This window comes from Chiloscyllium plagiosum, unplaced genomic scaffold (assembly GCF_037043375.1).
Source record: "Chiloscyllium plagiosum isolate Xiang-an unplaced genomic scaffold, Cpla_swu_hap1 HiC_scaffold_29, whole genome shotgun sequence".
Classification (NCBI taxonomy): Eukaryota; Metazoa; Chordata; class Chondrichthyes; order Orectolobiformes; family Hemiscylliidae; genus Chiloscyllium; species Chiloscyllium plagiosum.
In genome coordinates this window covers 8,848,251-8,863,886 of record NW_028270167.1, presented here as the reverse complement: position 1 = coordinate 8,863,886, position 15,636 = coordinate 8,848,251, and the positions used below count along the sequence as shown (strand labels likewise).

The window sequence follows — 15,636 nt, the reverse complement described above, 5'->3', positions numbered from 1 at the left end:
TCCCATTCATGTTGCAGTCAAAGAGATCATATTAATTAGAAACCTTTGTGCATTCCTGATTTAAATGTTAATTAAAACTTCATTTACATTCATGAGTATTCCAACTGGAATTTCATTAATGCTCATCTTTGCCTTTCATTCTCAGGTTTTACATCCTGGCAATAAGAATTCCAAAGACCAAAGTTGCAATGGAGGTGTTTAAAGTGGTAATATATCCTCTTCCTGTGTAGATTTAATTTCCTCGATATCACTGATTAGTATGCATGCCTACATTAACTCTCAAGTGTATGGCATATGTGGAGGCCTTGTTTTAATCTAATTTAACCTCTTGACAGGATGTTTTTAAAGCAGCCAATGTAGGCCTGCCTGCCAGTGTTCATATGTACAAAAAGAATGGGGTCCGTTCTATAGCACTGTTCATGACCTCTGGGTGTCTCAAAATGCTTCACAGCTAATTAAGTTCTTTTTTAATGCATCATTCCTCCTGCCACTTGTTCCTTCTGCCTTCCACATATTGCTTTCTTTTGGTCGTTTCTCACATGAATCGATTTGCTCAGAGTAAAGGTTCCATAAGCAGCAATAAATTGAATGATTGAATCTATTTTATGGATGCTCGTTATGGATAAATAGCTAGAGGAGCAGATTAATGCACTCTGTCTCTTTTGGAGAATGGGCCCTATGGTAATCTTGGCTAAGGCATCCATTTAATGTCATGTCTGAAAGTGCAGCAGCCCCTCAGCACTTGACATGTCAGGTTTTGGCCCAGGATTATCTGGATAATGCCACTCCACTTTACGAAGGACAATGAGTCACAGGTAAATAGGATAGTGAAGAAGGTGTTTGGTATGCTTTCCTTTATTGGTCTGAGCATTGAGTAAAGGAGTTGGGAGGTCATGTTGCAGCTGTACAGGACATTGGTTAGGCCACTTTTGGAATATTGCATGCAGATCTCGTCTCCTTCCAATTGTAAAGATGTTGTGAAACTTGAAAGGGTTCAGAAAAGATTTACGAGGATGTTGCCAGCCTTGGAGGATTTGAGCTATAGGAAGATGTTGAATAGGCTGGGGCTGTTTTCCCTGGAGAGTTGGAGGCTGAGGGGGTGACCTTGTAGAGGTTTATAAAATCATGAGGGGCATGGATAGGATAAATAGTCAAAGTCTGTTTCCTTGGATGGGGGAGTCCAGAACTAGAAGGCATAGGTTTGGGTGAGAGGGGAAAGATATCAAAGAGACCTAAGGAGCAACTTTTTCACACAGAGGGTGGTACGTGTATGGAACGAACTGCCAGAGGAAGTGGTGGAGGCTGGTACAGTTGCAATATTTCAAAGGCATCTGAATGGGTATATGAACAGGATGGATTTGGAGGGATAGGGGCCAGGTGCTGACAGGTGGGACGAGATTGGATTGGGATATCTGGTCAGCATGGACAAGTTGGATTGAAGGGCCTGGCTTCTGTGCTGTACATCTCTGTGACTTTATGACTCTAATTAGTTTGGAATGCAGTGGCCATTGCTGAACCTCCCCTTTCAGTAACAGTTGCTCTTTTTCCCATACAATAAGAAATAAGTGTAGGCCACTCAGCCCTTCGATTCTGGTTCTGCCAATCAATCATTGGCTGACTTGGATTTAACCACAACTGTATATTTCTGCACAACCCCGGTTAACTCTTTTATCGCCTTGGGAATCAGTGATGTGTCTACCTTGGCCTTATGAAATATTTAAAGATTTTGCATCTACTGTCTCTTTGAGGAAGGGAGTTCCAAAGAATCTCAGCCTTATGAATGAACAAAATGTTTCCTCCTCTCAAATGGCCAACCCCTTGTTTTTAAAAACTGGAAAAAACTGGGGATGCTGCAAATCAGAAACAAAAACAGAAAATGCTGGAAAAGCTCAGCAGGTCTGGCAGCAGAGAAATCAGAGTTAACGTTTTGGGTCCAGTTCTGAGGAAGGGTCACTAGACTCAAAATGTTTGACTCTGTTTTCTCTCCACAGAAGCTGCCAGGCCTGCTGAGCTTTCCAACAATTTCTGTTTTGTTCCTTATTTTAAAATTATGATCCCTGGCTCTGGACCTTCCCATAAGAGGAAACATCTTTTCAATATCTAACTGGTCAAGACGATTCAGAATTTCCAGTTACACCAATGACCCTAGAATTTACGACAGAGCATCCAAATTTGAATGTGAATGCATGGGATGTCTTTCCAACAGCACTTAGACCAGTGAAGTTGGGGTAGGGAAAGGGGCTAAACAAGAATTCCCAGGATATAATCTTCAGCAACATCTCCATGTCTATGCAACAGAAGCATTGATGAGAGGGCAAGGAAGAGATTTATATTCATTGTATTTATAAAATAATTCCAATGCAGTAATTGGTATCTCTGATACTTGACTGCATGACATTCCATCCATTAATTTCATTGAGTCCTTGCCTCATCTCTCTGGCATAGCAATATGAAAAACAATTACTGAAATAATCAAATATTCATTTGTGCATTTTTGAGTTTAATAATATATGTGCAGTATATTTGAAACTATTTTACCCATTGCTTTTCTGAGTTTTCCCTTTATATTTCTGTAAAACACTTATCTTTGCATGAAACATACTTCCCCTGGCATGTAATTTCTTACTCTGTGAAAATCCCTAATTTCCTGCACTAGGTCCACCTCCAACTTATTCTATCAGGATTTCAAAGGATAACTTCTCATGCCCCTCCTCATTTAGGTATGTGGACAGCTTGGATAAACTTAGATTATTTTCTTTGGAAAGATGGAGGCAAAGCACCGGCCTGATAGTGGTCCACCAAATTGAGATGCCTGGATAGGGTGGATAGTCGGAGGTATTTTCCCAGGATGGAAAGATCAACTTCAAGAGGGCACAGGTTCAAGGCAAGAGGGGGAAAGTTCAGGGGAGAAGTGCAGGGAAAATCTTTCACACAGAGGGCAATGGGAGCCTGGAATGCACAGCCATTGGAGGTGGTAGAAGCAGGCACATAAAGCATAGAACAGTACAGGCCCTTCGGCCCTTGATGTTGTGTCCGTCTTTTATCTTATTCGAAGATCAAACTAACCTACATGCCATTCATTGTATATCATCCATGTGCCTATCTAAGTGTTGCTTAGGAGTCCCTAATGTTTCTGACTCTACTACCGCTGCTGGCAGTGCATTCCACGCACCCACCAATCTCTGTGCAAAGAACCTACCTCTGATGTCTCCCCTAAACCTTCCTCCAATCATCTTACAATTATGCCCCCTCATGATAGCCATTTCCACCCTGGGAAAAACTCTCTGGCTATCCACTCAATCTCTGCCTCTCATCATCTTGTACACCTCTATCAAGTCACCTCTCATCCTTCTTCGCTCCAATGAGAAAAGCATTCCTCAATCTAAACCTTTCTTCATAAGACATGTCCTCCAGTCCAGGCAGTATCCTGGTAAATCTCCTCTGCACCTTCTGCAAAGCTTCCACATCCTTCCTATAATGTGGTGACCAGAACTGAACACAATATTCTAGGTGTGGTCTAACCAGGGCTCTATAGAACTGCAGCATAACCTCACAGCTCTTAAACTGAATCCCCCTGTTAATTAAAGCAAAAACACTATATGCCTTCTTAACAACCATATCAACTTGGGTGGCAAAGTTTGAGGGATCTATGGACGTGGATCCCAAGATCGCTCTGTTACTGCACACTGCCAAGAATCCTGCCTTTAACCCTGTAATCTGCAATCAGATTTGACCTTCCAAAGTAAATCACTTCACACTTTTCCAGGCTGAACTCCATCTGCCACTTCTCGGCCCAGCTCTGCATCCTGTCAATGTCCCGTTACAACTTACAACAGCCCTCCACACCATCTACCACTCCACCAACCTTTGTGTCATCAGCAAACTTACTAACCCATGCCTCCACTTCCTCATCCAAGTCACTTATAAAAATCACAAAGAGCAGGTGTCCCAGAACAGATCGCTAGGAACACCACTGGTCACCGAGCTCCAGGCTGAAAATGTTTGCATAAACTACCACCCTCTGTCTTCTATGGGCCAGCCAATTCTGAATCCAGATAGCCAGATTTCCCTGTATCCTCTGCCTTTTTACTTACTAAATGAGCCTACCGTGAGGAACTTTATCAAATGTTTAGCTAAAATCCATGTACACCACATCCAATGCTCTACCTTCATCAATGTGCTTTGTCATATCCTCAAGGAATCTAATAAAGTTTGTGAGGTATGACCTGCCTTAGTGCAAATAGTTTGGATGGAGCAGACGTTGTCAGGTATGCCCAGGAAGGATTCCTGACTCAATATGTAGATAGGCTGACTAGAGGGGAGGCCATATTGGATTTGGTGCTTGACAACAAACCAGGTCAGGTGTTAGATCTTGAATGGTGGGACAGATTCTTGGTGATAGTGATCACAACTCCCTGACCTTTATTATAGTCATGGAGAAGGATAGGAGCAGATGGTATGCGGAAGTATTTAATTGGGGGAGGGGGAATTACAGTGCTATTAGGCAGGGGCTGTGGAGCATAAATAGGGAACAGATATTCTCAGGGAAATGCATGACAGAAATGTGGAGGTTGTTTAGGGAGCACTTGCTGCGAGTTCTGAATAGGTTTGTCCCACTGAGGTAAGGAAAAGATCGTAGGGTGAAGGAAACTTGGATGATGAGATATGGAATATGAAATCAAGAGGAAGAAGGGAGCTTACTTAAGGTTGAGGAGGCAAGGATCAGACAGGGCTTTAGAGGGTTACAAGGTAGCCATGAAGGAACTGAAGAATGGACTTAGAGCTAGAAGGGGACATGAAAAAGCCTTGGCAGATAGGATTAAGGAGAACCCCAAGGTGTTCTACACTTATGTGAGGAACAAAAGGATGGCCAGAGTGAGGGTAGGGCCGATCAGGGATAATGGAGGGAACTTGTGCCTGGAGTCAAAGGAGGTAGGGGAGTTTCCTAATGAATACCTTGCTTCAGTATTCACTAGTGAGAGGGATCTTGTCATTTGTGAGGACAGCATGAAACAGACTGATACGCTCGAACAGGTTGATGTTAAGAAGGAGGATGTGTTGTAAATTGTGAAAAACATGAGGACAGATAAGTCCCTTGGGCCAGACTTAGGTAACTACAGGAAGCAAGGGAAGAGATTGTTAGCAACATTTAAAATGTACCTTGATGGACACATGAAGCAGTGCCAAGACTGGGTGGGGGCACTTTGAAGGTGAGAGGAGACAGATTTAAAACAGACATGAGGGGCAAGTATTTTTATATAGAGGGTATTTCACATGTGGAATGAATTTCCTGAGGACGTAGTGGATGTGAGTATAATTACAACGTTCAAAAAACATTTGGATAAGAACATGAATAGGAAAGGTTTATGGGCCAGGAGCAGGTAGGTGGGACTAGCTTAGTTTGGGATTATGCTTGGCAAGGACTGGTTGGACCTAAAGATCTGTTTCTCTGTTGTATGACCTTATGATCCCATGATTATGAATGGGTAGTAAACAGAGGGATGGAAACTATATATTGGCAATAAGAAGTGTGTCTAAATTATGATTTAGATTAGGAATCGTCTCGGGGTTGGTGCGCTGAAAGTCCTGTTCCTGTGCTATATTGTTCTTTGTTTTCTGCCACAAACTACAGACTTAAGCAAAGCAACAGCAAATCAGGAAATATTCTGTGACGGAAAAAAATGATCGTTGGAGTACATAATTGTTAATTCCAGGATGTGAATAATGTGCGGAGGTGAAAATAGTAGTATTAAAATCGTCGAGATTTTAACATTCATAAGAGCTTCCCTGTAGTTCTGTACATGTCTATGAAGTAATGGTGATGTTTGTCTGTTAACAGCAAGCCTCTAATTATTTCCTATAAGCTTTTCTCCATTATTTTATTCCTGAGTCCTTCAGCTGTCCTTGCACAGTGTGATAGGAACACGAGGAAGCATTAACTGTGAAAAGTCCTGTTAATCCTTTAGTGACAACTTGTATTTATGTAACATCCTTCAAACTGAAAAGCATCCCTCACTGAGGGTGGAAGAAAAGAACAGTGTGAAACCTTTAAAAGAAAATTCAGGGAAGTGATTAAAAATGTCACTAAGTTGATGCTCTTGAAAAAAGATCTTTACAAGCAAGGAGGGCAGTGCAGAGATGCAATTCTGTAAATTGACATGGATGTAGCTAAAAGTCATAACACCAGAAGGCCAGGTAGAGACTTGCGTAAGCTCTGCTGAAGAGTCATCTGGATTCCAAATGTTAACTTGGTCTCTCTCTCTCCATTGACCCCCTGTGATCTCCAGCATGTCGGTACAGATTCCAGCATCTGTAGTAGTTTGTTCTAGTATGAGTAATATACTCAGGCTAGATCCACTTACCTGAATGGAGCAGGTGGTTATGGGGAGCAGGGAAAAGGGAGAAGGTGTCAAAGATAAGGGAAAGGATCTGAAGACAATGGTCGGGGTCTTATTGCAAGGCAGAATGACAACTATTAAAGATTTGGAGGGCTTTTGATTCAACCATGAGATGTAAATGTCAAAGGCAAAACAGCATTTATTGTGCAAACCAATTGCGCGTTGTGAATGGGCTATGTGGTGTAGATATACCCACAGTGCTGTGAGTGTGACGATGCTGCTCCTTTAACAAGGTTATGCAGTCCTTAGCTTTTTTTTCAGAGAGGTCATAAACAACACAGACTCCAAAAAGTCTGGGGTTGAAGGGTTTCAGGGCCAATTTGATTAGAGCTAAGAGATACTGCTTCAGACAAAAGGCTTTCAAGTTTTAAAAAAAACACTGGTCCAATGAAAGGGGAGTGGCCAGTTCTTCCAGCTCAGCTTCTCTCTGGCTTGGTTTGGTCAGCAAGAAGTAGTAAAAAAGCTGCAGGAATCCAAAGAAGCAAGGTCATGCTAAATACTTCTCTCTGGCTTCTCTCCTGTAAGACCATGTGTTTGATTTTACCTTTTTATGTGAAGGGGTGTTTATGGGGATTGTTGCAAGCATTTGGAACAGCATCGTTAAGTTGGGATGATCTGTTGGGTTTTCGGGTAGATCAAGTTATTCTATATTGTGTTCTCTTTTGTTTGTGTTTCATTTGGTATTCTTGCAGATAAGTTCTGTTTTGTTTAAAACTACATGGTTTGATCAGCTGCATCACTCCTGGATTATCAGTGTTACACCTGCTTAAAACAACTAGCAAAATTTAGGGTGTGGGCTAACTTCTTGAAATTTTTTGAGGGGGTCTGGCCTGGACCATTAGGGAGAGAGTGCCAAGACTTTGGTCCATTGTTGATGAAGGAACAATAATGGATGGACATGTGAGGATGCAAGAAAAAACATCAAGTTCTCATTTACCTACTGCCCCTTGTTTTCTTCAAGCCTTCACCCTCCAAAAACAACGTTATTGGTTTTTCCCTGGTGTGTGAGGAAAGGTAATGATGGATGCAGAGCTGGAATGAAGCAGTTATGGTAGTGAGTAGGATATGCCCCTGAAGCACATTGCGGTGTAAGTAAAGGAGGAGCTGGTGTGTGTAGGAGTACATGGGGGGTGGAGTTTCTAATGGATATGAACATGTTCTGATGGAGAATGAACAGTGATACATGCAGCTCTCCTGAAATCCACGAGCAGGATATTATAGCGTGGAAATCTCAGTCAGCAAAGTTTGAAAAATACGTTTTAAAAATGAAATTACACAGCACATTTTGCATAACAAATGTTCCAAGATAGAGAGGGAGGAAAGTAAAAATACACAGCAAGAAGTAAGGAACTGCCATATGTTATGGTGCTGACCACTGTTGGCTTGTGTTTGGAATAGAATGTTTCCAGCAATCCCCTAACTAATGCTGGGTTTGATTGCCTATTCAACTGGAAATGGGAGAGGATAAACTGCTACTGAGTTTGATACGCTTCATGGTTGAGCTGAAGTGAAGTATTGGACCCTATCCTCAACTGTGCTATCAAGCAGCACCAGCTCAGCAGTAACCTCCTCAGTGATAGCCAGCTTGGGTTCTGCCAGACCAGTCAGCTCCTGACTACATTACATTCAAGCATGGACAAAAGAGCTGAATTCAAGAGCTGAGGGGAGAGTGACAGTCCTTCACATCAAGGTTGCATTCGACTGAATGTAGTATCAAGGACCACTAGTAAAACTGGAATCAATGGAAATAAAAGGAAAAACTTCCCATTGGTTGGAGACCTATCTGCACGTGGGAAAATAGTCATGGTTGTTGGATGTGAGTCTTCTCCAGGCAGTTCCAGGACATTTTTGTAGGAGCTCCTCAGGGTAGTATCTGAGACTCAACCATCTTCAGCTGCTTCATCAATGACCTTCCCTCAAACAAAGTCACAATTATGGATGTCTGCACAGTGTTCAGCACCATTTGCGACTTCTCAGATACTGAAGCAATCTGTGTTCAAATGCACCAAGACTTGGGCAATATCTAACATGCATGCTACACAAACTCCAGGCAATGACGATTTCTGACAAGAGAGAATCTAATAATCATCTCTTGATATTCAATGGCTTTACCATAATTGAATCCCCCACAATTAACATCCTGGGAATTACCATTGACCAGAAACTCAACTGGACTAGGCATATAGATATAGTGGCAACAAGTACAGGACAGATAGTTGGAATCCTGTGGTGAGTAACTCAGCTCTGACTCCCCAAAGCCTGTCCACCATCTACAAGGCACAAGTCAGGAGTGTGATGCAATACTCCCCACTGACTTGGATGAGTGCAACTCCAACTCAAGATCCAGAACTGAAGAAGGGTAACTGGACTCGAAACATGAACTCTGTTTTCTCTCCACAGATGCTGCTAGACCTACTGAGCTTCTCCAACAATTTCTGTTTTCATTTCAGATCTGCAGCATCTGCAGTTCTTTGTTTTATTTTGGATATATTTGGATGATACCTAAAGGTGTGGCCCATGAGGTGGGTTTTAAGGAGCATCTTAAATGCAGATAGACATATGGAATTTCAGAACAGAGAACCTGTTGAGGGCATAGCCATCAATGGAGGTGTGTGAGAGGCCAGAATTGGAGGAGGTTAGGGATTTCAGTCTACTTGTCTTTTCAGCCCCTGTCAAACTGATGTCACTGGGGTAAATCAGAGTTTGCAAATTGAAAATCCCAACATGACAATATAAACCAGATCTTGGTTGGGAAATGGTTGAATGAAGGACTTTCACAATGCTCTCTTTTTTTGTGTATTTGTCATTTCTTCAAATTCAATCTCCCTGCAGTGTTAACACTTGTCAGGGATTAATTCAATCAGCTACCAAACACTTTCTGTTGTTTTGGTTACTTTGTCTAATCGGAAATGAAGTCAGTGATAATTACTTTAACGCTGCCAGAAAGATAACACACATTGGATTGTTAAGATTAAAAAAACAAATTTATTAAACTCTGACATTTTGTCATTTACTTTACTTTATAATGGGATTATGTAGCACTCTGGGAGAATCTGAAATGCACTGTCTGATCTTGCAGGGTGATTAAGATAGACTTCTTTTGATTAATTGGTGTATTTCTTAGAGCCATGGGAAGACCTTTGTTGGGTTTTAAATGGTGAAAAGTTAAAAACAGTAGAGGTCCAAAGAGATTTCAGACTCGCAAGTGCACACATCATTAAAAGGTTAGAAAATAGTTGAAAATGCAAATGCAATGCTAGCCTTTTCACATCTGGAGAATGCAAATTGGTTGAAGTTATGCTTCAGCTGTACAAAGTGCAACCTAGACCCCACAGAAATCCTATAATCAGTTCTGTACAGCACAATTCAGGAAGGCTATATTGGCCAAAGAAGGAAGGCAGGGTAGATTTGACAATGATATCTGAACTCCAAGGGTTGTTCAATTCCACCATTTGCTGCAGCTGGACTCGAACCCAGGTCTTCAGAACATTACCTGGGTCTCTGGATTAGCAGTCAGCAATAATACCAGCAGGCTGTTGCCTCTGTCATTAGTAACTGATTGTTTGTGGTATCAGCCCATGTGATGATGAGGCCTGATGAGTGGGGGTTAGGGTAAGGAGATAGGAAAAGATGCTTCAAGCTCTAAAATTGTTGAACTCTATGTTGAGTCTGAAAAGCTGTAGAGTTCCCAAGTGGAAAATGAGGTGCTGTTCTTTCAGCTTACGCTGAGTTTCACTGGAGCACTGCAATAAGCCCGAGACAGATATTGGCTAGGGGACAGGATGGTATGTTGAAGTGGCAGTCAACAAGAAGCTCAGGGTAATTTCAGTGGACAGAACATAGGTGTTCTGCAAAGTGGTCACCCAGTCTATGCTTTGTTTTCCCAATGTATAGGAGACCACATTGTGAGCAGTGAATGCAGATTAGATTGAGTGAATCGTTGCTTCACCTGGAAGGTGTGTTTGGGCCCTTGGATAGTAAGGCAGGATAAAGTAAATGGGCAGGTGTTACACCTTCTGAGATTGCTGGGTGTGGGGAAATGTTGTGATTGGAGGAGGAATGGACCAAGGTGTCTGAGAGGGAACGTTCCCTATAGATGGCTGACAAAAGAAAGGAGGGAACTATGTGTCTCATGGTAGCATCCCACTGGAGGAGGCAGAAACGTGGCTAATGATCATCCAGATGTGGATGCTGGTGGAATGGAAGGTGAGGACAAGGGGGGCCTTGTTACAGTTGTGGAAGGGAAGAGAGAGGGTGAGGGCTGAAGTGTGGGCGATGGATCTGACATTGGGTATTGGGATATTGGAGAAAATGGATCTATTGTGTTCAGGTTTACTTTATAAAATAGCGATGTATCAAGGTTCTATAATTGAAGCTGTCTTCATTTTTGAATATAGGCAGAAAGTATTGACCTTTTAGAAATCATTTAGAAGATCTATGCCTGGATTCCAGTCTGTTTTTGATAGCATTTTCATTTTTGCATCAAACCAAGCTACAGTGAAAGTGGGCACTATATTTAAAAAATAAAAGCGTGCATCCTCATAATGTTTTTGTTACTATGGAACTGAAAGAAGCACGCTGTATCAATGAATAATGTAGATTGTCAGATTGGAACAGGAGCATAAGCAGTTTATATCAAGTCAAAATGCCCTGCTGCATTGGGAAGATTAAACTACCTCTTAAATCACCTCACCTGTGTCTGTTTGTTTCCTTTTTTCTCCTGCTTGTGATTAATGTTTAATTGGAAAAGGAAAGAATTGCAATTGAAGAGTTTAGAATATGGGTCAGAGTTTGCTGGTAGAAGTAATGGTGACGTCAAATAGCAACATAGGAACAAGAGTGGTTCATTCCTCCTCTCGAGCCTGTTCTGTCATTTGATTAGTTCATGGCTGATCTAACACCATATATCTGCTTTTGGCTCATATTTCTTAATCTGTTTGCTTATCCAAAAAAAAGTCTGCCTTTAGATTTAAAACTAACAGCTCATCCAGCATCCACTACCATTTATGGAACAGTGCTCCAACCCTCTCCCACCCTTTGTGTGTAGCAGTGCTTCCTAACATCTCTCCTGAATGGTCTGGCGCTAATTCTCAGATAATGCCTCCAATGTGCACCTTAATATTATTGGGCTAATTGTTCAATAATTCGAGGTATGGAAGAGATAAGGCGTGGTTCACTGTAAGTTGCTGGATGTTTTACATTGCCATGAGAATTCAATCTTAACTTCCTTATTTCACAAATTTCACTGCATTTACTGCAATGAGAAAGTGAACTAAACTCCCCACAGAAAATTGGGAACAAAAGCAGAAATTGCTGGAGAAACTCAGCAAGTTTGGAAGTTTCTGAGGAGGACAAGAAGAGTCCTGTGACACTCTGAACTGGAAACATGAACTTGTTTTCTCTTTGCATATGCTACCAGACCTGCTGAGTTTCTCCAGCAATTTCTGCTTTTGTTTTCAATGTCCAGCATCTGCAGCTTTTAATTTTCTGTAATAACATAAGACTGGGGCTGATATTTAATAGGGAAAAATAGTGATTTAATGAAGAGAATTATATTCTTGGAATGCCTTCAATCTCTATCCTAGAAAAAGGTAATTGAAACTGGACTTGTCTCAGCCTTGAAGGCAAATTGTTCGAAGAGGTTTTAAAATGTACATATTTAAACTTATTTCTCCTGTTTCTTTATTTTCTCAATTTGTTCAGTATTTCTTCCCCACTCTTTTCTTTTATTTAACTTTAATTCCAATTTCCTTCTCTCCTGTTCCTCTGTTTCATTCCCTGTATTTTACTCTCAGCACTAAAGGAGATAGACTGGTGATGCAGTCGTTCATCATGTTCCTCGGTGTCCTGTTAATTTCACAGTATTATTTTCAGCTTGAATTTCCAGCAGTTTTTGGGGTTAAAAAAACCCACTGCGCTAAGGAAAACAAGTAGGTCATGCTGTAAGACACAAAAATAATAGATTGTGGATGCTGAAAATCTGAAATAAAGACAAAAATAATTTTCATAATTCTTAGAAGGCAGGCTGTGGAGAGAAACCGGGTTACTGTTTTACATCAAGATGAACTTTGATTGCAGCTTTCCACAGATGCTGAGAGTTTCCAATATTTTTTTGTTTTTATTTGTGAGGTTGCTGGCTCCAGCAAAATCTGAGCTAACATATCTATGTGAGCATGCAAATATATCTTGCCAAAATACCTATTAACTGTTCTCAAAAATGATCATTTTTCCACCATATTTGTATTGCAAAATTTATCTTAAGGCACATACAAAAACAATCTGCAGTACCAAGTGAATAGTGTGCACATATTTGAATATTTTTCATTCTTGCTATCATTGCAGCTGATGTTGTTATTATTGGACAAACAGAAATCTAGCTGGATAAATCGCTTCTTTCCCCAAGATGTTGCTCTTTCATTGAAACATAAGCACATAATGCCACAAACCTGGTTTTTACAATAAAACATTAAGATTATGCAAAGGGAAATGGCATTAGGTGCACAGTGGCTCAATGGTTAGCATTGCAGTCTCACAGCGTCAGGGACCTGGGTTTGATTCCAGCATTCGGCAACTGTCTGTGTGGAGTTTGCACATTCTCCCTGTGTTTGTGTGGGTTTCCTCGGGGTGCTTGGGTTTCCTTCCATAGTCCAAATGTATGCAGGTTAGGTGCATTGGCAATACTAATGTACCCAAAGTGTTCAGGGGTGTGTAGATTAGGTGTGTAAGCCATAGGAATTGCAGGACTAAGTCTGGGTGGGATGCTCTTTAGAGGTGATTTGGAGATGTTGGCCAAGGACTGGGGTGTATAAAGCTCTTTAGAGGGTTGGTGTAAATCATTGGGCTGAATGGACCGTTTCCACACTGTAGGGATTCTATTCTATAAAATAAAATAGTCCAAACTATTTACATATCACACTATTTGAAAGATTTTGAAACAGTGTAAAATACAATTGTAACAATCCCAACACTTTTACTTTGCAGTACTCAAACACTTGAGAGAATCCTTTCTTTAATACTTGTATAAGTCTGATTTAAACTGTTTCTTTCAATTAACAGTCTTGAAGGCTTGGTTGTCTCTTTCTTGATTAGTCACACAACAGAGCTTAAACTTTCTCAGCCTCAAATAGTGAGGTTCCAGTCAAATACTTCTGGTGTAGAGTTTTCACATTAAAATTCTTATACTGAGGTAGCCTATTTTCTGACCATTATGAACTATCTCTTTTCTTCAGGAGTAACTGTTTCATACAGCTTAACTCCACCAGGACCGCTGCATATTAAAAAGACAACAAAAGCTTTTAAATTATTTTTGTTTTCTTTTGTTAAGCAAAAGAAGTCCAGATTCTTCTTTACATAAAGCAAGCTAATACTCCACAATGTTTATCTTGTCTGCTTGTAAAACTCCCTCAATGAAAACAAAATAACACTCTGGGCTTCTTCTGTCATGCAGTTTTTAAGAAAAATATGGCTCCCAAAATGCTGTCAACTTAATCATTAAAAACTCTCTCACACACACAAAACAAAACCAAAATGCTACAAGTTCAAAATCCAAACTCTAAATCATGCATATGATATAATTCTGTCAATACATATTTCGCAAATCTGCAACAGGCAAGTTTTCAAATCTCTTTAGAAATCTCTTGTAAGTTACTTTTGGGATTAGTTCATTTGTTCTATTGAGGCATTTTTCACCATGTGTTGTTTGCCTATCATTATAAGACTGTAAGATATAGGGGCAGAATTTATGATGTTTGAGTTTATTTTCGAAGTGTAATGCTTAAAGAGTAATGGACAGGCAATCTGTGCAAGGATGTAACTATTTTGTTAACAGTCACATTAGACTCGTAACATTAACTCTCAGTCTCCCCAGATGCTGCTGGACCTGCAGAATTCCTTGTACAATTTCCATTTGTATTTATTTAATTTTTTGACCTGCGTAAGTATTACAGGTTTATTTTATTAAGAGATTATAACATGATTAATTACTACAGTTGTAATCCGTCAGCATCAAAATAACAGAGAATGTGTCCTGACCGAGATAAAGATCGCCATGCCTTCACTTCTTCATTGCTATTTCCAAATTCTGCAACTCCTAACTAAACAACACTGTGGCCTCTATCCCTGATGAAGGGTTTTTGCCCGAAACGTCAATTTTCCTGCTCCTCAGATGCTGCCTGACCTGCTGTGCTTTTCCAGCACCACTCTAACCTAAACACTGTGGCCGTATCTCTATTTCAAGCAGTTCAAGACCAAATGGTGCTCATTTGAAGAGCTAGTGTGCACACAATGGGCCAAATAGCCTCTTTGTGCAACGTACAATTTTTGTAATTCTGTGATTGAGTGATGAAGAATAATTACTGGTCCAGCTAGCAATGCACATATTCCTAAGGGGACCATCTGCTGATACCAACCCATCCTTTGATAAATTCCAACTGTGCACGCACACCTCTTTCTTTTATGTGTGCACATGCATGCATAATATAAAACTGATTATTATTATTTTAAAATAATGAACCTAACAAGCCCTTAAAAATGAAAAAAGAGGAAAATATGTTCTTTTGTTGTTTGAACTGTTATTTAATAGTTCTTTTTTCCATATTTGCTTCATTTTTTAGTGTGTATAATGTTTTAATAACTCTTTTTATTTCAATTTATTTCAGATTTTAAATTGCTCCTGGGAGTGAGATAACACAGCTGCCCCAAGACTAAATAATACAAATTTGTGGGAAGTGCATCAAAGGTGAAATTCTTTCAGTTTTGGTGGTTAATGGTGCACATCCCAGTCCCCGCTCCAGAGAAGAAAAAACTTACCATTTCATTTTAATTATCTGTGATGTTAGTTTAAATATCAGTATTTATTGCCCATCCCTAATTGCCCTTAAGAAGATGGGAAATTCTTGAATCATTTCAATCCTCAGAATGTAGATACACTCAATTCAGAAGGGAGTTCTAAGATTCTGACCCAGTGGTAATGAGGGAACGGTGATATAGCTCCAAGTCAGGATGGTTGGAGAGAACTTTGTCATAGATTCATGTGCACAGCAAAGGTCCTTCGGCCCATCGGGTCTGTACCAACAATAACTACCACCAAAGGCATTGCTAATTGCACTTTCCTGCACTTGTCCCATTACCTTAAGTTATTATATTTTCATGTGCTCTTCCAAATATTTTTTAAAGGGTATAATGTTTTTGGCCTCCACTATCTTACCACGTAGTGCATTCCAGATTCCCACCACCCTCT

The 15,636-nt window shown here is 40.5% G+C and overlaps 1 long non-coding RNA gene across 1 annotated transcript in view; it reads left to right on the top strand.

The window, feature by feature from the left end:
* Positions 1-15,267, top strand: part of LOC148142244 (uncharacterized) — a 48,339-nt gene extending 33,072 nt beyond the window's left edge. Inside the window, exons 2-3 of the long non-coding RNA XR_015752039.1 lie at positions 146-206; positions 15,056-15,267. This is a non-coding gene — a long non-coding RNA (uncharacterized LOC148142244). The remainder of the gene's footprint in view (positions 1-145; positions 207-15,055) is intronic.
* The last annotated feature ends 369 nt before the right edge of the window (positions 15,268-15,636 follow it).